We start from the raw sequence: 26,797 nt of genomic DNA on the forward strand, positions 1-26,797 counted from the left end.
TAGTTGTTATTTTTAGTTTTATGTTGAGAAATGGATGTGTTTCTTTTTTCTTCCAATATAAACTTAATATATAAGAAATTTATATATTATGTGAGCATTTACATATGCTTTGTATATACACAGAGTAATTTATTTAAAACTAAAGTCTGCATAGGACAGTGGAAGCCTGTTTCCTAATAACTTCAGTTTGCTCTAAAGAGCACTACTTCAAAAGCAAAACAAAACAAATAAAAAACTGACTTTGCTTCCTAGGGTTTTAAAATACAGCAAATTCTCTATTGTTAATGAATTATATTGTTAGATAATAAGTCACGTAACATAATGGCATGTAATTTTCTGCAAATGAAATGTGTGTATCCATATAAATGTTTTCATATTCTTTTTTATACATTTCCTTTTTCTCCTCAGAAAAATAAAGAAAAAGAACAAACTTTTCTAAAATAAATACCAAAAAATAGGTGAAGAGGGGGAGGGATTGGTAACTGTAAAGTCAATGAAATCTAACATGGATGAAAGTGTCTTTACTTAATACTGATCACTTTTGAGAAACAACTGGATATTTTAAGGTGACAACTCTGTAATTATTTTTGGAATACTATGTTTGCTTTATGAAATCCACAACCATTTCTATTTTCCTCTTAGTACAGCAATTTGGTGAACTGTAATTTACTGCAATTTGTGTGGACAAGGATTGTAGATTATATTTTGCTTTTAATATTCCCAAATACAAATTTATGTCAACAAATCCAGAGGTGGCATATGACCAAATTCAATGACTTATGCTTAAGAAAACAATAGTTAATTACAATTTTAAAAGGTAGTATATTTTCCATCCATTTAAAAACACAAAACAGCCTTCCAGCAGTAATCTGGAGTTTGTACCAAATGAAGGCCTCTTGCTGAAATGTCTGTGGGACCTCTTTGAAGCTTGGTGCTCATTAGGATGTGCATGCAGAACAATTTACTGTTCAGGGGTCTGGTTAGGATAGTACAAAACCAAAGCAGTCACGAATAGCCTAGTCCTTTGCATGTCCCAGTAATTCACTCTGCTAATAGATTGCTAATAGATTGGGGGATAAATGTTCATTATGGGAGATACATACACTTTAAATTGTGCACCTGACTACTATACGGAGTTATGTGGGAAGACAAGACACCTGCTTTTGATGTTTGTTTAAAGGACATAGAAAGATCCTCTCGGCTCCCAAATTAACTCCTGTATGTATCAGTTACCTGCATCACCTGACATTATCATAAAAATTCACCCTATGTGTTAAAACATTATATCCAGAAATAAAACTCCCTTAAAGAGTTTTTTAATTCACATGTCAATAATTTAGTATATCCCCTAGTACTTTATAATTTACAAAGTTCTTTATAGACAATTCTGTGGGCCATTGTCATTTTCCTATTAGCAATGAGGAACTGAGGCTCAGAGAAATTATACAACTTGCTCAGGGTCATATGGCTAATGGCAGATGGAAGCCTCTGACTCCAAATCTAATGCTTTTATTATTACATTACAGCAAGGATAGAAAAGACTATTGGCTCACTAGTTAATACACAGGATAGCTTGGCAGGTTAGTGGTTCAGCGTTGGGAGAGGGTTGGAAAGGTGCTTTAGGCAGTCAAGCACACTGGGCACCCAGGGTTGGGGAAGGGAGGGGTTGAAGAGAGAGATGGAACTAATCAAAAGGAAGCAAGGTAGCAAAGACAGAGGTAGAAATCCTATGACCAACCTTACTCTTTCAGATTCCTCATGGCTATGAGAACAGTAACTCTCCTCTTGCCACAGATCCTATGGGGCTTCATGGTATTTTCTAAATATCATTCTTCTATGTTGAGAAATACAGGTTTGTTGAGAAAGGGGATTTGGACTTTTACCTTTTCTAGAAATTCTTCATGGGGCTTATTTAGGCAAGAAAAGATATATGGCACTCTACCAGTACTCTGTCTGTGAGTGGCCTCAATGATGTATAGGAGAATCTCTGCCAACCAGGTATTTCTTACAGTTACAATTTTTTCATCTTCATCATTAATAAGCACTCCTTTAGGGCTGGAGGACCTGAAGCCAGATTACCTGGGTTAGACTCTACTTCTTACTAGCCATGTGACTCTGGGCAATTTCCTCATCTGTTAAATGGTCATAGTAATAGTAGCTACCTCATATGTTGTTGTAAGAATTACATAAATAAATACATGTAAAGATCTTAGAACAGAGTAAGTTTTCAATGAATTTAGCTATTATTACAATTTACAGAAATTTATAGTCAGGAGATGCCACAAAAAACATGGATATAATTGAAAAGATTACTCCCAAATTTTGAAGTTTTAATTTATAGTAATTATTAATATTTTTCTTAATGAGGACTTTTTTTTATAGTTAATAGCATTTGATGAGACTTTTTTTCTAGATTGGGACACATGATATAATTTAATAATTTTTATTCCATGAAGATGCTTCCTAACAAAGTATTAGTTGCTTCTTTCATCTTCTTTCTCATCCTTGAGGAAGTAAGAGTCAAGTCTTTTGCCTTAAAATATACTGAATCTCAAGAGAAATATTTATATAATAAGCAACTGGAAAGATCAGGAGATGTAAGAAGACCATGAGATCTAAGAAATAAAACACAGGAAGCCTGGGCTGAAATTAAGAGGACAGAGTTAGGAAAGGGGCCTTTGGCCTAAACATAAGGTTCTGGGTAACTCAGACAGGAGGAGAAAAATTACCATATTCTTTTGTTTGTTTGTTCAAGTCAGTTGGTTTATTTCTCATCAATATTATATGAAGATGATAGAAGCTATTTTGGATCAGCTAAAAGGAAAATAATGCAGTTCCTTGGTGACTGCTTATCTGAATTTTTATTATGTTTCCCTTCATAGTTGTCTCTGGTTCTTGAATACTCCATGCTCTCTTGCTTTTTGAAGGGTGGAACTTTGCACATACTGTACCCCTTACAGAAAATTTACCAATAAACTCATCCTTTGTCAGGTTAACTTCTCATATCCAGTCTGTTTAAATGTCACACCCTTAAGATATTTCCCCTTACCCCTAGATTAGGTTCCATTCCCCATTAGATGCTCTTAGAGCACCTTCAGGACTTCCCCATTGTCATACTATATTGTTTTTCTCTAATGTTTGTCTTCTCTAGATTGTAAACTCCATGACCACATAGCCCTTATCTCTGGGGTTCTGTCTTGATCTGGATGGTGGTTTACCTTCATGAACATTTTAAAAAGGGGCACCTGTGTGGCACAGTCAGTTAAACATCCTACTCTTTGTTTTGGCTCAGGTTGTGATCTCAGGGTGGTTGGATTGAGCCCTGTGTTGGGGCTCTGCAAGGAGTCTGCGTAAGACTCTCTCTCCCTCTCCTTCAGCCCTCCCCCAACTCTAAAATAAACAAATAAATCTTTAAAAAATTTTTTTAAAAACTCCACTAAGATCAGTCCAGATTCTATGCAGATTATGTATGCCTCAATAAATAAGAATAAAAAATCAGGCACTTAGCTGGAATATAATCTGCACAACACCAAACCTTGAGGTTAAGTAGAACATTTTGAATTATGAGAAAAGTTCTTTCTATACTTAGTTGAAATATGCTCTCCTATAATTTTAATCTGTGGGCCATATATCTATTCTCTGAGCCAACTTTTTTTTATTTATTTTTATTTTTTTAAAATAATTCTTTTTTTTACAGGATGCTTTTTAAAATATTTGATGAGAGCTTTCATGTTCCAGGTGAATCTCAACCATTCCTTTCATGACAGTTTTAATTTTTTAATCATCTTGGTCTTTCCTCAGCAGATGTTCTCTAGTTTATTAATGTCTTTCAAAATATGGTACCTAGAACTGAACACAGATTCCTAGTATTATCTGACCAATGCAGAGTACAACTTGCCATCACTTCCCTTGAAATTATATTTTGCTACTATTAAACAGACTAAAACATTTTCCTTTCTGTTTAGTATTATCTTTTCTCATATTAAAACTCCTTTTCAACTCCATTTAAAAACTGCCATTAAACTAGATCCCCTCCATCCATATTTTCATAAGTCATTTTTTAAAATTAATTGAGGCGTGGGGCACCTGGGTGGCTCAGTTGGTTAAGCATCTGCCTTTGGCTCGGGTCATGATCCCGGGGTCCTAGGATGGAGCCTGGTTCTCCCTCTGCCTGCCACTCCCCTGCTTGTGTTCTTCTCTCTCTCTCCCTGTCAAATAGATTAATAAAGTCTTTAAAAATAAATAAATTAAATTAAATCAGGCCTTGAAATCCTGTTGGCTTTAAGCAATAATGGATTCCAACTTATTCCACCCAAAATTACATTCTCTATTTCACAGGTTTACTATGAAGATTAAATATAATAATGTCTATAAAATGTGTTTTATAAAATGCAAAGTATATGCAAATTTAAAGAAAATAGTTATTGAGATAATTTTGAAACCTAAGACTTTCATCATTTCGTGTTGTTTATTAAGAATATTAAATGTAAAAAGCACAGGGACAGAGTCCTACAGCATAACTTCCTTTTAAGTTGATAATCCATCAACACTTTTTGTCTTACTTGTTTAATCATTATTAAACAGGAAAATAGCTGAATGCCATATGAAAATCAAGATACACTAAAGAGCATATAGAAATAAGACAGAAGTTGAAGAGCTTGTTTTTTTTTTGCATCATCTCTTAACATATAATTAACTCCTTAAGCAACAATCCTATATAATCTTATTTATAGCTTTATAATACATTTTCATTTTTGGTAGATCTTGACTATTATTGGCACTATGAATTTCCATACACATTGAATATGCTATTCTACTCCTGCATTTGTGCATTCACACATGCACGTGCTCACACAAACACACACACACAGACACACAGACACACACACACGCACAGAGTCGTTTAAGATTTTGACTAGGATTGCTTTGAGTCTGTAGATCAATTGGAGAGAACTGACATCTTAAAAATAATGATTTTTCCAATCCATGACCACAGTATGTCTTTCCATTTATTTAGAGTCTTTTTATTGTTTTTCAGTAAAGTTTGTATTTTTTCTATAAAGGTCTTGCACATCTTCCTCTGTATGTCATATTTTTGTACTGTGCTAAGTGGTATTTTTTAAAAATATCATTTTCTAACTTTGTTGCCAGTATAAAACCTAATTGACTTTGTTTATAGATTTTTTTTAATCTACTAACCTTGTAAATGCTAATTAATTCCAACAATTTTTTAGATTTTTTTCAATTATCTTACAAGGTCATGCCAATCCCTTTAACATATACTTTTCTGTGTCCTTCTGTTCTAATCCATATCTCTGCCCCCATCCCCTCCAAGCTATTCTCCTGCATCTTGTTTTTAATAATTTATTTGATGTTTTAACATATTGTTTTAACACATATATGTATTCCTTTAAAAGAATATTTTCACTTAAATTTCTTTTAATTGTATAAGAGATATTATATTGTATATAATATTTTGGAATTTATAACCAGTATTTCATTACTTCATTCTTTTTTTTTTCTTTTTTGATGTGTGTTCCATGATTCATTGTTTGCATATAACACCCAGTGCTCCATTCAATATGTGCCCTCTTTAATACCCATCACCAGGCTAACCCATCCCTCCACCCCCCCTCCCCTCTAGAACCCTTAGTTTGTTTCCTGAGATTAAAAATTCCTCATATCAGTGAGATCATATGATACGTGTCTTTCTCTGATCGACTTATTTCGCTTAGCATAATACCCTCTAGTTCCATCCATGTCGTTGCAAATGGCAAGATTTCTTTTTTTGTTGATGGCTGCATAATATTCCATCACATATATATATACCACAACTTCTTTTTTTTTTTAATTTTTTTATTGTTATGTTAATCCCCATACATTACATCATTAGTTTTAGATATAGTGTTCCATGATTCATTGTTTGTGCATAACACCCAGTGCTCCATGCAGAACGTGCCCTCCTCAATACCCATCACCAGGCTAACCCATCCTCCCAACCCCCTCCCCTCTAGAACCTACAGTTTGTTTTTCAGAGTCCATTGTCTCTCATGGTTCTTCTCCCCCTCCGATTTCCCCCCCTTCATTCTTCCCCTCCTGCTACATTCTTCTTCTTCTTTTTTTCTTTCTTAACATATATTGCATTATTTGTTTCAGAGGTACAGATCTGAGATTCAACAGTCTTGCACAATTCACAGCGCTTACCAGAACACATACCCTCCCCAGTGTCCATCACCCAGTCACCCCATCCCTCCCACCCCACCCCCCACTCCAGCAACCCTCAGTTTGTTTCCTGAGATTAAGAATTCCTCATATCAGTGAGGTCATATGATACATGTCTTTCTCTGTTTGACTTATTTCGCTCAGCATAATACCCTCCAGTTCCATCCACGTCGTTGCAAATGGCAAGATCTTATTCCTTTTGATGGCTGCATAATATTCCATTGTATATATATACCACATCTTCTTTATCCATTCATCTGTTGATGGACATCTTGGCTCTTTTCATAGTTTGGCTATTGTGGACATTGCTGCTATAAACATTGGGTTGCACGTACCCCTTCGGATCACTACATTTGTGTCTTTGGGGTAAATACCCAGTAGTGCAATTGCTGGGTCATATGGTAGCTCTATTTTCAACTTTTTGAGGAACCTCCATACTGTTTTCCAGAGTGACTGCACGAGCTTGCATTCCCACCAACAGTGTAGGATGGTTCCCCTTTCTCCACATTCTTGCCAACATCTGTCATTTCCTGACTTGTTAATTTTAGCCATTCTGACTGGTGTGAGGTGGTATCTCATTTGTTTTGGATTTCCCTGATGCCGAGCGATGTTGAGCACTTTTTCATGTGTCTGTTGGCCATTTGGATGTCTTCTTTGGAAAAATGTCTGTTCATATCTTCTGCCCATTTCTTGATTGGATTCTTTGTTCTTTGGGTGTTCAGTTTGGTAAGTTCTTTATAGATTTTGGATACTAGCCCTTTATCTGATATGTCATTTGCAAATATCTTCTCCCATTCTGTAGATCGTCTTTTGGTTTTGTTGACTGTTTCCTTTTCTGTGCAAAAGTTTTTTATCTTGATGAAGTCCCAATAGTTCATCTTTGCCCTTGCTTCCCTTGCCTTTGGAGATGTTTCTAGGAAGGAGTTGCTGTGGCTGAGGTCGAAAAAGTTGCTGCTTGTGTTCTCCTCTAGGATTTTGATGGACTCCTGTCTCACATTTAGTTCTTTCAACGATTTTCAGTCTGTTTTTGTGTGTGGTGTAAGGAAATGGTCCAGTTTCATTCTTCTGCATGTGGCTATCCAATTTTGCCAACACCATTTGTTGAAGAGACTGTCTTTTTTCCATTGTACGTTCTTTCCTGCTTTGTTGAAGATTAGTTGACCATAGAGTTGAGGGTCCATTTCTGGGCTCTCTATTCTGTTCCATTGATCTATGTGTCTGTTTTTGTACCAGTACCACACTGTCTTGATGATGACAGCTTTGTAATAGAGCTGGAAGTCCGGAATTGTGATGCCACTGGCTTTGCTTTTCTTTTTCAACATTCCTCTGGCTATTCGGGGTCTTTTCTGGTTCCATACAAATTTTAGGATTATTTGTTCCATTTCTTTGAAAAAAGTGGATGGTATTTTGATAGGGATTACATTAAATGTAGATTGCTCTAGGTAGCATTGACATCTTCACAATATTTGATCTTCCAATCCATGAGCATGGAAGGTTTTTCCATTTCTTTGTGTCTTCCTCAATTTCTTTCATGAGTATTTTATAGTTTTCTGAGTACAGATTCTTGCCTCTTTGGTTAGATTTATTCTTAGATATTTTATGGTTTTGGGTGCAATTGTAAATCGGATTGACTCCTTAATTTCTCTTTCTTCTGTCTTGTTGTTGGTGTATAGAAATGCCACTGATTTCTGTGCATTGATTTTATATCCTGCCACTTTACTGAATTCCTGTATGAGTTCTAGCAGTTTTGGGGTGGAGTCTTTTGGGTTTTCCACATAAAGTATCATATCATCTGCAAAGAGTGAGAGTTTGACTTCTTCTTTGCCAGTTCGGATGCCTTTTATTTCTTTTTGTTGTCTGATTGCTGTGGCCAGGACTTCTAGTATTATGTTGAATAGCAGTGGTGATAGTGGACATCCCTGCTGTGTGCCTGACCTTAGGGGGGAAGGATAAACCACTCAATAGAAAAATGAGCAAAAACCATGAACAGGAAAAACCATGGCTGATAAACACATGAAGAGGTATTTAACCTCAGCGGTGATAGGGAAATGCAATTCAAAGCCCCAGTGAGATGCCATTTCACATTCACATTTCATGTTCATTTGAACAGCAACTACTAAGAAGTCCAATAACCTAAGTGTTGGAGAGGATGTGGAATATCTCTTACTCATTGTTGGAATATAAATTAGTATAACAACTTCAGTTGTTCACAAACTCAACACTTCAAGACTTCTATTTTTAAATGTTTACCCAGGAAAAGCTCAAGCTTTCACTGCAGAAATATTTATAGTAACGTCTGTAGCTGCATTATAACAGAAAAACCTTGGAAAATTCTAAATAGTCCCTGAAAGAGACTAGGTAACTATATTTTTGGTATCTTCAAACAGTGTATTATTCTATGGCAATCAAAGTATGAATTATAGCGGCCCTAAAATACTGATGAATCTTTCAAACTTCTTATAATACATACTTTGCTCATTATGTATCAGTACTTCATCTTATGTAATATATGTATTTAATTAGCTGCATCTCACACATTTTGGCATCTAGTACTTTTATTACTGCTCAATTCAAAATATTTTCTTATATTTATAATTCTTTCTTTTAATAATGTATTATTTAGAAGTAAGTATATTAATTTCCAAGCATTGTTTTTTTCTACTTCTTAAAAATTTTATTTGTGTTTAGTTACAAATAACACAGTCTATATAATTTCATTCCTTTGAAATGACTTGAGATGTATCTTATATCCCATTAAATGGTTAATTTCTGTAAATGTTTGAAAAGAATGTGTATTTTACACTTCTTTTGTGCAGTATCCAATATTTGCCCCTTAGGTCACTTTTACTAATTATTTTGTTGACATCTGTATCTTTGCTAATTTTTTGTCTACTTATTCTTTCAATAATTAAATCGTTTTACAGTCTCCCACTATGATTATGAAGTTCTTTCTTTTCTTCTGTCATTTTTCCCCTTTATTTATTTTGAGGCTATGTTCAGTATATAAGAATCGAGAATTGTTACATAGCTTTCTTTATACTCTGGGAAGGCTTTTAACTTAAAGCCTATTTAACTGATAGTAATATAGCTATACCAGCTTTCTATTCATGAATGTTGCCATGGCATACTTTGAGACACACTTTTACTTCCAATTTTTCTGTGCCTCCATATTTTAGAGAGATCTTTTGTAAACATCATTAGCTTCTCTTGTTTCTTTTATTCTCTTTTCTTGCAGTCTTTTGGATTAAATTTTTAAAAATTCAGTTTATATTTCCTTTGGCTAGCTTAGAAGCTAATCACAATGTGTCTAGTCTTTTAGTGGTTACCATGGAAGTTATTACATGAGTTCTTAACTTATCAGTGTTTAAAGTTAGTACTTTTAGGGGCGCCTGGGTGGCTCAGTTGGTTAAGCGACTGCCTTCGGCTCAGGTCATGATCCTAGAGTCCTGGGATCGAGTCCCGCATCGGGCTCCCTGCTCAGCAGGGAGTCTGCTTCTCCCTCTGACCCTCCCCCTCTCATGTGCTCTCTCTCTCTCTCTCTCTCTCTCTCTCAAATAAATAAATAAAATCTTAAAAAATAAAAAAATAAAGTTAGTACTTTTATTATTCTCCTAGAGAGCTGAAGGACCTTAGGACACTTTAATTTCAGTATCTCACTCTCAACTAATTTATTGCTGTTGTAATTTATTAGTGTTGTGAATTTTCAATTTTTAAAATGTCCACATGCTATTATAATTATTGTTTTATATGGTCAAAGTTAACTCATATTTACTACTTTATTTTTCATTCTTTCCTGTATATCTCATCTTTCATCTTTTTTTTTTTTTTTTTAAGTAGGCTCCATGCCCAGCATGGCGCTTGAACTAACAACCTGCTATCAAGAGTCACATGGTCTACTGACCGAGCCAGTCAGTGCCCCGCATCTTTCATCTTCCCCCTGAAGAGTGTCTTTTAGAAAATTTGTCTTTTCTGTTTAGAAGCTTCTAAGAAATCACAAGTTTCATATGTGTATTTACTTATTTATTTTTACTTTTATACTGCATTACTTTTGGAGAGTGCATTTTTAAAATGTTTACTTTTTCCTTTATTGGCAACTTTGGATGCATTTTTAGGTTTTGGTTCCCAAAGGGCATTTTTCACAAATCTTGAAGTTGCACCTCTGTCCAGCTTGCCAGCCTTTTTCTTGTCTGTTATTTCCTTGATTCTGTTCATGTACACTCTGATTCTTTCCAATTCCTGCTTTACTGAATGTTAACTCCCTGTGTTGCCAAATAAACCCAAAACATTGAATTTAATGTGTAAGCAGAAATTAAATCCACTTTTGCTTGTTCAAGGAGATCCAACTTCTGCAACAACTCATTTCTCAAAACAGACATCATGATCTTCAGCATCTCATGCATAGCACCAATGGAATTCTCAAATGTTGATAAATACTCATGATTTTTTTAAAGATTTATTTATTTGAGAGAGAGAGAGAGAGCCTGAGAAGGAGGAGGGGCAGAGGGAGAGGGAGAGAGAATCCTTGAGCAAACTCCCTGCTGAGTGCAGAGCCTGACGAGGGCTTGATTCCAGGACCCTGAGACAATGACCTGAAACCAAGAGTCAGCCACTTAACCAACTGAGCCACCAGGCACCCCAATACTCATGAATTTCTACTGGATAGTCTTCATTAATTTCTTTACCTGCCATTATGACCAATTTGCTGGTCTTCTACTCCTGAATCTGAGGAATTTATTTTATGTTATGGAAAATTCTCAGCTATTGCTTTTTAAAAATATTTTCTCCTATCTAATTTTTGCATTTTATTCATACTAAAATGCTAAAAATGAGCATCCATAAATATGCTACCCTGCCTAAGAACTAGACACTGCCCGTGCTGCAGAATCATACTTTGCTCTTTCCTTTTCTTGTCCCTCTCCCACTCCCTGAAATAACCAGCATCTGGATCATCTTCTCCTTGCTTTAAAAAATTGTTTTATTCCTTTTTTTTTTTAGTTTTACATAACTTTTCAACTTTATAAGGTAATGTCATACTAAGTCTTTTTGACTTGCTAGTCCTAAAATCCAAAATATGTATCATTCCATTCTGCTGCTGGATTATTTTGTGGGTTTTTTTCTGTTGCAATCAATGCTGCAATGAATATTTTTGTGCACATTTGCTGGTACACAGATGCAAGGGGTTCTCTAGATACTGCACTTAGAAGTGAAATTGCCCATGTTGAACTTGAGAAAATTCCAAATTGTTTTCCAAAGTGATTAAACCAATACACTCTAGCTAGTAATATGGAAAAGTTCCTGTTGTTTCCTATCTTCACCTATATGGTATTGTCAAACTTCTTGTTTGTTTGTTTTTTTGCTTTTGTTTTGTTTTGTTTTGCTAATCTAGTAGGTATAAAATGACATCTTATTGTTGTCTTAATTTAATTTCTAAGATTACTAATGAGACTAAGCTTTTTACCACATACTTATTTGCCAGTTATGTTTCCTCTGTATGGGATGCATATTTATGTATTTATCTATTAGGTGTTGTGTCTTTTTATTGTTGAAAGATTCTATTTTAAATATATAATAATTCTTAATCCTTTGTTGATCTGGCTGTTAAAGATATCTTCTCCCTTGTATTGCTGCTGATAATTTTTTATTTTGGGGGGGGAAGGCGTGGAACTAGATAATTTATTTTCCTCACCAGTTATAGCATGAAAGAAACTTCCTAATATGTGTTACAGTTAATTCTCAACTTTTCATTAGAGAAAAGTTGCTTTACCCCTTCACCCACCATCATTTTGAAGGTCAGTTTTGTTTCCTTTCCTCTCCAAATGAAATTTTCGGTAGAGTTCAAGTAGATCTTTCTTCTGATATTCCTTCCTCAAGTCTGTTAGTAACATATACTGGAGGCAGGGACAGTAAACAGTGTAGGTAGGTCACTACCCCTGGGCAGAACCAAAGGGTTGCCCACTGTTTTCAAGATTGCCCTAAACTTCTTTGTCTTGGTGTTAGCAACATTGGCTTTAATATCTGAGACCAGTATTTTATGACTTTTTGAGATTTATGATCTGTTTCACTTTGTCCATAGTTTTGCCTCATCATATAGACACTAATAAAGTGCATACATTCTTTTGGTTTACAGGTGTTTCTCTTCTGCCAGCTCAGGAATGCCTTGGCAGAGGGGCATCTCATGCCATGCCACCAATGGCATTCTATCTTGGACCTTCAGCACTTTCTGATTTCAGTTACTCATTGAAGCCTGAAATCTCCAGGAGAGTCAAGTCAGACATATCCAGAGCTAACTATTGCATAGTGTGTTTGACATGAGAAGGTTTACCTCTTGGGGGTGTATTCCAGGAGAGCACTGATGAGGACCTTTGGCTTCACTCTTCACTCCTTCAAGGATTGAGACTCATACCTACATACCTTGTAGCAGTTGATTAGGAGGATGGTGTCCAGAGCAGGTGAGCAATCAGGAGTAGCATAGGTCAGGGAGCAGGAAGGTCACATGTAGTTCTCCAGACAGAGGAAGAACTAGAGATCACCACTAAGGAACATACAAGCGAGGAGAGACTCTGGTTTTCTTTGAAATTTAACTTTTTTTTAACCTGTATGGATATATAATTGACATAAAGAAAACAATCCTTATTTAAAGTATCCAATTTGATACAGTTTGACTTATGTCTTCTTGTGAAACATTACCACAACTAAGACAAGTAATTACCCCCAAATGTTTCCTCCTGTAACTTTGTAATTCCCCTTCCTGTCCTTTCATTCACCTTCCACTTCCAGGCAGTCACTTTTATCTATTTTCTGCCATTATAGATTAGTCTGCATTTTCTAGAGTTTTATATAAATGAAATAAAAAGTACACGCTCTGTTTTAGCGGTGGAATTCTAGGTTCTTTCACTCAGCATGATTATTTTGAGATTCAACCATATTGTACATATTAGCAATTGTTCTTTTTATTACTGAGTAGTATTCTATAGCAATATACCAGTTTATTTATTTGCATATCGATGCATTTGTATTGTTTCCAAATTTTACCACTTCCAAATAAAGCTGCTGTTAACATTCATGTACAGGTCTTTGTGTGGACATATGCTTTCATTTTTCTTGGTTAGATACCTAATAATGGAATGACTGAATCACATGGTAGATGTGTTTAACTTCATAAGACTGACAAACTGTCAAAGTGATTCTACCATTTTATATTCCCACCAGTAGTGTATGAGAGTTCTAGTTGTCCCATATTCTTGTCAACACTTAGTATGATCTAAGTTTTATTTTATTTTATCTGTTGTAATGGTGTGTAATTGCATCTCAATTTGGTTTTAACTTGTAATAACAAATAATAACTACTACAATAATAATGCTGAGCACTTTGTTACATTCATTCAGGTGTACAACATAGTGATTCAACAACTCTATACGTTATGCTATGCTCACCACAACTGTAGCTACCCTCTGTCACCATATAATGTTTTTATAATACAATTGATTATATTCCCTATGCTGTATCTTTCATCCCTGTGACTTATTCATTCACTCCATAACTGGAAACCTGTACCTCCCACTCCCCTTCACCCATTTTTCCTGTTCCTTACCTCCTTCCACTCTGGCAACCACCAGTCTTTTTCTGTATTTATGGATCTGTTTCTTTTTTTTTTGTCCATTTGTTTTGTTTTCTTAGATTCCACATATAAGTGAAATAATATGGAATTTGGCTTTCTCTGTCTGACTTATTTCCCTTAGCATAATAATACCCTCTTTGTTATTCATGCTGTCACAAATGGCAAAATCTCATTCTTTTTCACAACTGAGTAATGTTCCATTATATAAAGTATATCACATCTTCTTTTTCCATTCATCTATTGATGAACACTTAGGTTGCTTCCATATCTTGGCTGTTGTAAATAATGCACTCCCACTGTGTGTTGTTTCAATTATAATTGAATTTTGAGAATTATTTCTATGTTGTGGATACAAGTCTTTTATCAGGTGGATGATTTGCAAGTATTTTCTCCCAGTCTATGGCTTGTCTTTATTCTATTTCATGAAGTAGAAGTTTTTGACTTCAATAAAGTCCAATTTATTATTTCTTCCTTTATGCATCAGGATTTAGGTGTTGTATCTATAATATGAATTTTAATGTCAAATTTACCAATGTTTCTTTTATGGCTAAGACTTTTTGTGTTAGGTTTAAGATAAAATTCCAAGTCTGATGTCATAAATATGTCATCTCATGTTTTTGTTGTAAGTGTTAAAGCTTTTAACTTAAATTTTTTACTCAAATGGAATTGATTTTTGTGTATGCTGTGGGGTAAGGAACCCACTTCATTTTTTTTCTATATGATTGCTCACCTGACCAAGAATAATTTATTAAACAATTCATCCTGTCCCTGCTGCGTGAGTCAGGTAAACTCAGTTATGCTGTTATAACAAATAATCCAAAAATTCCTGTGACATAACACAGTAACAGTCTATTTCTCAGTTCATGTTGTATGTGTGAGACAAGTTAACATGGACTCTGCACATCATAGCCACTCAGGTGCCCATGTTCATGGAGGCTCTGTTCTGCCATAAGCTTCTAGAATTACTTTGAAAGAGGGAGAGAAAGACAAATTAGTGACTGGTTTTTGAAGCTTTTTCAAGGAAGTGACATAATTATACTCACATTTTTTTGACCATTGTAAGTCACAAGTTCATACCTACCATCAAAGAGAGGGGGAAACTGCAATTTTTTCATGTACCTAGAAGGAAAATAAAGGGACATATTTAGTGAATAATATTAAGAACTACCTTAATGATGTATCTACAAGGGCACCTGTGTAATATATCTATTTTCATGTGTGTGTGGATTTGCTTGTGAGCTTTTTATTGATCAATTTTTCTAATTTTTTTCTAACTTGAATTATACTACAGTTCTTTTTTTTATACTGCAATTATTAATTCCTGTCACTTTGTGTATGTTTTGACATCTGATAGGACAAGTCTCTCCAGAGCTGGGTAAAGGTATGAAATAGAGCCATATATAAAAATTAACAAAGCCAAAAGGGTTGAAAGTCTGGGGGATACAGAATGAATTAGGAGTCTTGAGTTTCTTGTGGTAACTAAGCTAAACAGGAGTAAAGGGAATAATGAGACATAATGAGATGGACTCAAGGCACATAGAGTAGAAGATGCTCTAAAGTGATTTTTATTCATGAGTATAATTTCCTTAAGAATAGAATCTGTGCCTGATTTATCATTTTACCACTGATTGCTTACCCTCTCCCAATGAAAAAAGGACTTGACACTTTGTAGATGCTCAATAAATAAGTATTTATTGAGTGAATATTTAAATGAATAGTTCATGTTATATGAGCCCATAGTAACAAAGAGCACCTTGCTTATGGATATTCACTCCTCTTCTGCTATTCTTTGGCCTATCTCAGAGAAAATGAGAAAGTAAATTGGTGCAACCATCGTGAAAAACAGTATGGAGTTTCCTCAAAAGATTAAAAATAGGACTACTATATGACCCAGTAATTCCACTACTGGGTATTTATCCAAGGAAAAGGAAAACATTAATTTGAAAAGATATGTACATTCCTACATTTATTGCAGCATTATTTACACAAGCCAAGGTATGGAAGCTATGTAAGTATCCATTAATTGATGACTGGGTGAGGAAGATGTGGGGGGTGTGTGTGTGTATGTGTGTGTGTCTGTGTCTGTAATGGAATATTACTCAGCCATAAAAAAGAATGAAATTTTCCCATTTATGACAACATAGGTGAATCTAGAGGATATTGTGCTAAGTGAAATAAGACAGAGAAATATAAATACCATATTATTTCATTTATATGTGGAATCTAAAAAACAATACAAAGCAAATAAACAGAAACAGAATCATAAATACAAAGAACAAACTGGTGGTTGCCAGAGGGGAGGGGGTTGGGGGGATGAGTGAAATAGGTGTTGGGGATTAAGAGGTACAAACTTCTAGTTATAGAATGGAAAAAAAAATCTGCAAAGTAACATGAAACTTTAGTATTTGGCCCCTTGACCCACAGTCAAACAATGCCAAACCCCCTTAGATAGCCAAATAATCCTTGGGGGACCTGCTAGACAGTGCTGCAATATGACATTGAAAGAAGATGTGGTCTCCTTTTTCTTTATTTTAAGCTTTGGAAAAATTCCTTAATAATAAATAAATACAATGGTATATGGTGCAAAACATGTTAGATGATGTAATGAGAAAAGAATATTTTCTCTTGTGCAACAGTGTTATGCTCAATTGATACCAAGTTTATACTCTTTGGGCAGAGATGTGTTTTTTTCCTTAATCCTTGGAAGATCAGTGTTCTGGGAAAAGGTTTTGTGACAGATCTGAGACTGCCTCTGACTCCTAAAGGACAGATTGAAATAAAAACTGTGACATTAGAATAAAATAAAATAATGTGGGTCGCTATTAGCTAAAATGTGGGTTTTAGCTTTATTTTCTCTTAACTGAGTTGTCTCTTAAGACAACAGTTCAGATTTTAATAAAGAAAAGAGCAAAAAGAGAACAGGGCTATGAGAGTCAAAGAAAAAAAAAGAGAATTCAACAAAATGAAATCAAAATCACATCTGCCCAAAGGGGTTCTGGAGATAGCATTCATTCATTCAAGGCCATATTCCTATTCTGGCAGAGTGTCTCAGGGCTGGAGATACTAAAGAGACAGTTCAATTAGTTATCAGGCACCATGCTGTCCACACTCACACTCACCTTGCTGTATAGTTTTAACAGAGATGCTTGAACTTGATCTGAATTAAGAAATGTAATCTGTGTGAACAAAGGCAAGATTCAAACATCCCTTAGGAGTTTAGTAGAGAGAACTTGCTGGTGATATTGTGGGAAATGCACTAAATTTGGTGTATGAAGAACTGTATGCAAAAGCCGACTCTGTCAGTTAGCAGCAGAGATGATACCAGACAAATCATGTAAGTTTTCAAGTTCTTATTTTCCTCATGTGCAAAATGGAGCAGTAATACCTATATCATAGTTGCGGTAAGAATTAGATTGAAGAAGGTGCCTTAGTCTGTTGAGGCTGCTATAACAAAATGCCACAGACTAGCTGGCTTATAAACAACAGAAATTTACTTTCTCATAGTTCTGAAGGCTGGAAGTCCCAGATCAGAGTGCCAGCATGGTCAGGTGAGAGCCCTCTTCCAGGCACAGGCTTCTCATTGTATTCTGAATTGAGAGAAGGGGCTAGGGAACTCTTTGGCCCTCTTTTATTATGAGAGTACTAAATCCCATTCATAAGGGTGGAGCCTACCAAAGACCCCACCTCCTATTACCATCGCTTTGAGGGTTAGGTTTCCAACTATGAATTTTGGGGGGAAAACAAACACTCAAACCATAGCAGAAAGTATATGAAAGTACTTTGTAAATGATTAATGTAAAGGGAAATCTATCTGATTTTCTTGATCTTGCCCTCTGCTGGCCAGGAGGTTTCCTGTAACTTAATGAATGTGCTTTTTCTTTAATCTAGCTTCCAGAGCACAATGATTCAAGCTTAGAATGACCTGCCATTTTCAAGCATAGGGCAGGTCTTAACATTCTCTAGCTGTGCTCTGTATGGCCTTTTATTTTAACTGTCATTAAGAAGTTCCAGGCATTCTTCTTGAAGAAGCTGGAACAGATTCCTGCCTGTACCTGTGGCTGTTTTATTTTATTTTACTTTTTTAAGATCAAGCCCAACACATCTGGACTATGGTGGGATGTTTAGAGACATATCATTTTTTGAAAGTCTTGACAGCAGGATTTGGAGCACATGTAGCATATTCTGTCACTTTTTACTTCCATCTGGTAAACAGAAGCCTGGTTGAGACTCACAAGAGAGAATGATTTATGCATTTTAGTGGAGACCCCATTTATAACATTCATACAGCAAGATAAAGCTAGCAGGTTATTTTATTTATTTAAATACTTCTACTCTGCCTCGTTCCACAAAAGAATTGGGGAAGTTAAGTAGGAGACTTGATTGAGAACTAGTCTTTTACTTAGAAAGCTGTCAAAATTATAGTGAAATTAGCTCTATGTGTTGATTTAGTTGTATTTTTGAGTCAACTTTCAATAAGACAGTATACGTTATAGTGGCTATGTCTATACAGGGAAAAGTACATGAAGAATATGTGTGTAATTTAAGATGCTAAGGACTATTCTTTTTGTTTCAGTAGCATTGATTCTTGAATTACCTGAATTTCATGGTTTCCCGTTTACTGTGCTCAGTATTAGTGGTTCATTGACAGAAGAGTAGCAGAAAAAAATTTGTCAGGCAATTTTGTCAGGGATATTCCATCAGCACACAACTGAATTATGAGGTCTGTCAGTCAGTAAATGCTTGACCAGAACTTCTAATTTCTTTGCTGTCATGTATTTATTTGTCAGATACCTTTGATAAATCAGTACATTCTGTTTTATGTATATAAAAACAGTCCGATGTCACATCTTGTTGTGTATATACATATATCCTTTGTTCTGACTAGATTACTACATCTGCCCTTATTCATGTAATCCAGGAATCCTTTTTCACTTTGTGGATATTTTATCATCTCCAGGACCAAGTTTAATCAGAGAACAGTAAGATTGGGGGAAAAATTGATTAAGGCCAGATCTTTCTTACTTTTCGTTATTTTAAAAGAAACTGAACTTGGACCAGGTAGACAAAGTGGTCATTCATTAAATACCTTTCAGGAAGCAAAACATATTTAATGTTAATTCCCTAACATGTGAGGTATATATAACATGTTAATTTCTATCTATACTTGTGTGTTTTTAATACGTCTTTCATTCTCTCCCTGCCACTATCAAGTGCAGTATAAAAACTTTGATTTTTTTAATTAAAGTAAATCCATTTAAATAAATTTATTTTGAGAGAATCCCATTACAAACTTAAGTGTTTAGGCATTCATCTTTTCACCAAATTTTTATGGACTTCTACTATGCATAAGTCACTTTGATAAGGCAGAGAGAGGATTGAGCAGAGAACAAAATAGACCTAGCCCCTGCCTTTACTATCTTTACAGTTTAGACAGCGAGAAAAACAGTAAACAACTAACCACAAAAATAAGCAGTTATTTAGAAGTTGAGATAAGTGCAATGACGGAAAAATATATTTCTATGATTGAAAATTAAAGGAATGCCTAGTTTAGATTGAGAGAACAGGAAAAGCTTCTCTGGAAATTACAGTTGAACTGGTAAAATACTGGAAGGATGAGCTGAAAGTGTCTGAGAGATGAGAGATTGCCAGTGTGTCTGAAGAATTAGTGATGGAGAGAGTGAATGGAACAAGGCAAAACCAAGAGGTAGATTCAGGTCGATGATACAAGCACTCGAGGGCCATGTTAGTTTTAAAAATGGATCTTAAGTACACTGGAAGCCATTGAAGGGTTTTAAAGAGATCTAAAAAATATATGATTTGTATTTTTAAAAAATTCTCTTACTTCTGGTTGTGTGGAGAATAGATAGCAAAAGAACAAAAATAAAAAGAGATGGGGTTTTTCAGTGGGGGATATCCATTAGAAGATTACTACATAGGGCTAGGTGAGAGATGATGGTGATTTGAACCAGATGAATGGCAGTCGGTGGAGACAAAATGAAGTGGGACATATATTATGAAGGCAGTATAAATTGACCATGGGATGGATTGAATGAGCAAAGGAGCTAGAATGGGTTATTAAGAATAGCTTCCATTTTCTATCATGAGCAACCAGGTAGATGGAGGCACATGGATGCACAGAAGTGGAGAAGAATGGAACAGGAGCAGTTTTAACAAAACAGTATTAAAAACTTGAAGTTAGAGATCATTTTTCTAGAGAGGTTGAGAAGAAAGATGTAGTGAAAGACAGGCATTCGGAGTAGCAAAGGAGGAATCCTGAAGATGTCAGAACGCTCGGTGAAAGTTCAGCAAAGATAGACCTTGAGTGACAGTCCTCATAATTTAGGAGAACAATGGGCCTTGGTGCTTTGGTAAGAACCTCAGAAGCAGACACAGCTCTTGATTACTGACAACTTGTTTGCCTTTGGACAAATCACAATAGGTTATATTGGCCTCTACTTACTCATCTGTTCAACGAAGATGTCAGATGAGATAAGATAACTTTTTATTCCAGCATTCCATGATTCTATGCAGGGGAGTTTGGCAGTTACAGAGGTCAGTTCCAGCTCTTTAATTTCTACATCTATAACATGGGACTAATATTAATGACATAGCAGATATAACATACCTTGCATGTTGAAGTGCCTTTCTTCCTTTCTTTCCTTTTAATGCTAATCAGTAGTTCTTGTATATTTCATTTGGAAATTAGTCATATAGTTTCTTTTCTAAAATTACAGAGACAAACTTGGAGTAGAATCCCAGCCTTTATACATTTTTATGTGTTTTATTTTTGTCATGTGATCTTATTTCTCTGAGGCTCTATTTTTTTCATTTGTAAAATGAACTGGCAATATTTAGCTTATAGGGTTGTTATAAGATTTGAATGAAATAATGTATGCCAAAGGCCTAGCAAAGTATCTGGAACATAGTAGTCTCTCAAAAGATGTGATTCTTTTTCCCTTTATTCCTTAAGTAAAAATTAGCTGAACTATAATCCTCTCTATAGATTTTATTCCAAGGCAAAATAGAGATTAGGTAAGTAATCTTTAGGTCATCACTACTTTCTATAGTTACCGGATAACAGATCAGGTGATATTTATTTCTATATTCAACAGTTACTAAATGTTTAGGCAGAGTCAGTAAGTGTATTACTGTTAATGCTTTACTGTAACCTGGGAAATTCTGACTTTCTCATTGGTAAGAGAAAATAGCTCCAAGAACAGTGAAAAACTTCTCTAAGCCTAACCGGCATCTGTCAAAGCTTAGTGATATATGTTGTTTAATGCCAATGTAAGTCCAATTTGCATTTTTTTTAAAGATTTTTTATTTATTTGACAGAGAGAGAGAGACAGCGAGAGAGGGAACACAAGCAGAGGGAGTGGGAGAGGGAGAAGCAGGCTTCCCGTGGAGCAGGGAGCCTGATGCGGGGCTCGATCTCAGGACCCTGGGATCATGACCTGAGCGATAGGCAGACACTTAACGACTGAGCCACCCAGGCGTCCCGCAATTTGTATTTTAAAGGCAATAATGATCTTTAAAATAAGTAAGAAGATTCTGGAGTGCTTTGTAAAAGAAAACACCATACACATACCCCCTTTGACTTTAAGAGTGCAGCAAGCCTGATTTTGGAACCATTACAATCAGTGAGCTACTCAATCTTCTCTCAGTAGCCCTTTTCAGTTGCATCCAATTTCCTACCTCTCGGACCTGAGGCTATCTTAAGTGAATTGCTGAAGAGAAGACAAAAGGTCCATCCCATAATATTCCTAGCGTAGAGAGGCCAGGTTAAATGGGATTCTGAGCACTTTTGTGTTTCAAACTCTGGCTTAGCTCACAGGTGACTGTAATTGTGTCTGGCAAGGCCAAGAGCATCTTGAAATCTTGGCCAATGTGCTTTCTTCACCCAGCCTTTAAATTCCAAGAATTGGGAGGTTCAAACAATACAAGTTTCAGATTTTATCACCTCAGGCTCTGGCTATTACAATAAACCTTAATTTCTATCTCTCCGTCTAATCTCTCTGCCACCAATTTCTCTCTCCTTCCGTTTTCTCTCTCCTTCAATTCTGACTTCCCTCAGATTAATCTTCCTAAAATAGCTCTTGAATGAAGTCTCACCTCCTCTTAAAACGTGTCACTCTCTGTTAAAGTATAAACTCTGTAAGGTGGCAAAATCTGACCCCGAGCTACCTGCCTAGATTTTTTTTTCTCATTATAATCTTTCATGAACCTGACATACGAGGCATATGTAATATCTTGGGATCTTGCCAAATCTCAGTGATACTGCAGGATATATACGTCCTGTTTAGCTTTGAGATTCAGAGACATTTTCCTTATTTTTCCTTCCCTAGCATATGGGAATCCTTATATTTTATGCTAAAAACCATTTTGCTTTCATATATCTTCAAGATATTCTAACTATGCTCATGAACCCCTTTCCCTAGAAGTTTTTTTTTTTTTTTAAGAGCAAAAATCAGTCATCCTTATAAGATCTTTCTGTTTTCACCCTTACCACATGTCCCTCCTGCAATAAGGGGCATAGAGGTGTCATCAACTTTCCTAAAAGTAAATTAAAGTAGAAAATGCAGGGAGAAAAAAAAACCCTGTGAAGTGAGTTTCATTAAAACTTTACGGAGACAAAGAAGCTGAGGACATTAAGTAACTTGGTCAAATGTACACACCTATTAATGGCGAAACCAGTATCTAATGGCAGATCTGCCTGCCTTAATAGAATAAGCTTTCATTGAAGAACATTGATAGCCTCCAAGCATGAATGGTAGATACAGGCTTCTGTCAGGTCCGCTTGAATGCCTACAGGGGATAGAAATGTGACTCCAAATTTCTGTTTTCTGGAAGCCAAAGGTTAAAGTTGTTTAGTTTACTACACAAAGGAAGGGGATGGGAACTAATAGGGACTGGCAGTGTTGTAATTCTAACTTGTGCAAGTGAGCACTCAGAATATTGAGACATTGATAGCTCATTGCAGATGGTCTAAGGCTGGACCAGACCAAGAAATGGGCATTAGTTAGAGAGAAATGGGAATCTTGAGTACCGGCAAAGATTGAGTACATGCTGAGGTAATTCAAATGCAAAATCAAGTGGAGTAGCAGGCCAGGAAAGTCCAAACAACAGCTAGAACTTACATATGTTGGATTAATTTAGGGACGTTTGGTCTAATAGCTTCAAGGCAAGCAAGCATAGACTGAGTCAGGAACATGGGTATGAAACACGCCAAAAAGACCTTATTCAATTAAGGATATACAATCATATACAAGATATAAAGGAACAAGGAGTTGAATGATTCTGCATGATTGTCAGGCCAAAAAAAAAAAAAAAAAAGTAACAGTTGAATTAGCTAGATGTGCATTTTATCAACCATATTTATAGATCATTGTTGTTTTTATTTCTTAAACAAAATATAATGAGTTTCTCCAGACACCTGACCTAAATGAAATTAAATGATATTATAGTGATAACAGTGGACAGTAAGAGTACTTTGGAATCAGAGAGTCCCAGTTCAAATCCTAATTCACTATTGCCTGTTTCTGTAAGTTCTGTTGGAACACAGACATGTTTTATGTTCATTTGCATATTGTGTGGCTGCTTTCAAGCTACAATGGTGTTGTTGAGACAATAGAGACTATATAGATCATAAAGCCTCAAATATTTACTATCTGGCCCTTTACAGGAAAACTTTTCCAATCCCTGGTTTAAAAGAGCAATAATTTATTCTTGGTTAATGGTCTATAGGTTGGCTGAAGCAGTTCTGTTCCATGTATATTTACTCTAGGGCATAACCTGTGTAGTTCTGTCTGGTAGGGGAAAGAATTTTCATGGTGATGAAAATTCAAGAGAGCAGACCTCTTCAGGGCTAGGCTCAAAACTGACCTACTCTTGCTTCTGCCCATATACCATTGGCAAAAGGAAGTCAAATGACCAAGTCTAAAGTCAAAGGACAGAGAAACAAACTGTACTCATCATGAGGCAAGAGTGTGGATGTAGGGAAGGATGAAGAATTGAGGTCAATAATTCAATCTACTACAGTTGGTGAAGTAATTGGCCAAGTGCCTACCTGGGGGGATAGCATCCCAGGTGAATAAACAGCCAGTACAAAAATCATCAGGCAAGAACATCCCTGGTATATCCCTGGTAAATATAAGAAACAACAAGGAGATGAGTAGGTCTACAGTGCAGTGAGCGAGAAGGAGAGTAGTAGGAGTTGAGATTGAAGAAGTAATGGGGGACAAGGGTGGGGGGAGAGCACAACCATTTGAGTAAGATGGGAAGTCAATACAAGGTTATGAGCAGAAGAATGACAAAATTTGACTTATATTTTAAATTAATCTCTCTGACTCCTGTGTTGAGAATAGATTTGAAGGGAAAAGGATGGAATCAAGCAAAGCAGTTTAGAAGCTATTTCAGTAGTCCAAGTAGGAGATAGTGTTACTATCTAGCTGACCACTTCACTAGTGGCCACAGTGAAGGTGGTGAGAAAGATTAAATTTTGTGTATATTTTGATGTCAGAACCAAGAGGATTTCCTCACGGATTGGATGAGAGGTGTGAGGAAAAGAGAGACAAGGATGACTTCCATATGTTTGGTCTGAATAGTGGAAATGATGTAGTTACTGTTAAGTAAGTTGGAAACGACTACAGGTTGAGTAGTCTTGAAGGAAGAAGTTTGATGAGGGACATATTGAGTGCGTGATGTCTTCTAGACATCCAAGTGGGGTTGTCAAATAGACAAGAGGATACCCAAGACTGAAGTTCAGGAGAAAAGACTGTGCTAAAGATATATGTTTGGGCATTGCTGGCTTACGGATGGTATTTCAAGCAATCAGATTGGATTCATTCACTAAATGAGTTAGTGTTAGAGAATAGGTCTAAAGATTGAATGCTGGGGCATGCCAACATGAAGAGGTCTAGGAGAACAGAAAGAACAAGGAAATAAGACTGAGATAGAGCTGCCAATGAGATAGGGTGAAACTATGGTTGAGAATAGTCATTTTATCAGAAAGGCAGAAATCAGACCTATGTTGCTTCAGTTGTCTCAGTTTTCAGGCAGGCAAGATTGGCTTCCTCTTCAGCGCCATCACTGACTATCTTTTCAGATGTGCCTTGGTTGTAATGTCAGCACAAATTGGAGTGAAGCACTGACTTAAGTGTTATAGGAAATTTTAGTACAGGCATATCTCAGAGATATTGTGGGTTTGTTCCCAGACCACCTCAATAGTGAATATTGCAAAAAAATCAAGTCAAATGAGGTTTTTGGTTTCCCAGTGCGTATTAAAGTTACATTTACGCTATACCATAGTCTATTAAGTGTGCAATAGCATTGTGTCTAAAATAACAATGTATGTACCTTAATTTAAAAATACTTTATGCTTGGGGCTCCCGGGGCTCAGTTGGTTAAGTGTCTGACTCTTGATTTTGGCTCAGCTCATGATCTTAGGGTTGTGAGATTGAGCCCTGTGTGGGGCTCTGCATTCAGTGAGGGGTCTTCTTGAGATTTTCTCTCCCTCTCCCTCTGCCCCTCCCCGACTCTCTCTCTCTCTAAAATAAATACATAAAATCTTTAAAAAAATACTTTATTGCTAAAAAATGCTAACCAGGGCGCCTGGGTGGCTCAGTTGGTTAAGCGACTGCCTTTGGCTCAGGTCATGATCCTGGAGTCCCGGGATCAAGTCCCACATCGGGCTCCCTGCTCAGCAGGGAGTCTGCTTCTCCCTCTGACCCTCCCCCCTCTCATGCTCTCTCTATCTCATTCTCTCTCTCAAATAAATAAATAAAATCTTTAAAAAAAAATGTGTTTAAAAAAAAATAAAAATAAAAAAAATAAAAGTGCTAACCATCATCTGAGACAGTCATAATCTTTTTGTTGGTGCCTTTAGCATTTGGCCTCAGTGTTATGGCTACTGACTGATCAGGATGGTGGTTGCTGAAGGTTAAGGTGACTGGCAATTTCTTAAAATAAGACGACAATGATGTTTGCGACACTGATTGACTCTTCTTTTCATGAACAATTTTTCTGTAGCATGCAATGCTGTTTGATAGCATTTTACCCACAATGAAACTTCTTTTAAAATTGAAGTCAGTCCTCTCCAGCCCTGTCACTGCTTTATCAACTAAATTTATGTAACATTCTAATCCTTTCTTGTCATTTCAACAATCTTCATAGGATCTTCACCAGGAGTAGATTCCATCTCAAGAAATCACTTTCTTTTCTCATCCATAAGGAGCAACTTCTTCAGGAAAGTTTTATCATGAGATTGCAACAATTCAGTCATATATTCAGGGCCCACTTCTAATCCTAGTTCTCTTGCTATTTTCACCACATCTGCAGTTACTTCCTCCACTGAGGAAGTCATCCATAAGGATTGGAATCAACTTCTTCTACATTCCTGTTAATGTTCCTGTTCTGACCTTTTGACCTCTTTTCATGAATCACAAATGTTTTTAATGACATCTAGAGTGGTGAATCCTTTCCAGAAGATTTTCAACTGACTTTTCCCAGATCTATCAGAGAAATTACTACCTATGGCAGCTATAGCCTTATGAAATATATTTCTTGAATAGTAAGACATAAAAATCAAAGTTATTCCTTGATCGTTTGGCTGCAGAATGGATGTTCTGTTAGCAGGCATGAAAAGAATGCTAATCTCATTGTACATCTTCATCAGAGTTCTTGGGTGACCAGGTGTATTGTCAATGAGCAGTCATATTTTAAAAGGAATCTTTTTTTCTGAGCAGTAGGTCTCAACAGTGGGCTTAAACTATTCAGTAAACCATGTTGTAAACAGATGTGCTGTCATCCAGGTTTTATTGTTCCATTTATAGAGCACGGGCAGAGTAGATTTAGCATAATTCTTAAGGGCGCTAGGATTTTCAGAATGGTAAATGACTTAAAGTTACCAGGTTCATTAGCCTCTAATGAGATAGCCCGTCCCTTCAAGCTTTGAAGCC

Source organism: Phoca vitulina, unplaced genomic scaffold, assembly GCF_004348235.1.
Source record: "Phoca vitulina isolate PV1807 unplaced genomic scaffold, GSC_HSeal_1.0 scaffold2, whole genome shotgun sequence".
Taxonomy (NCBI): Eukaryota; Metazoa; Chordata; class Mammalia; order Carnivora; family Phocidae; genus Phoca; species Phoca vitulina.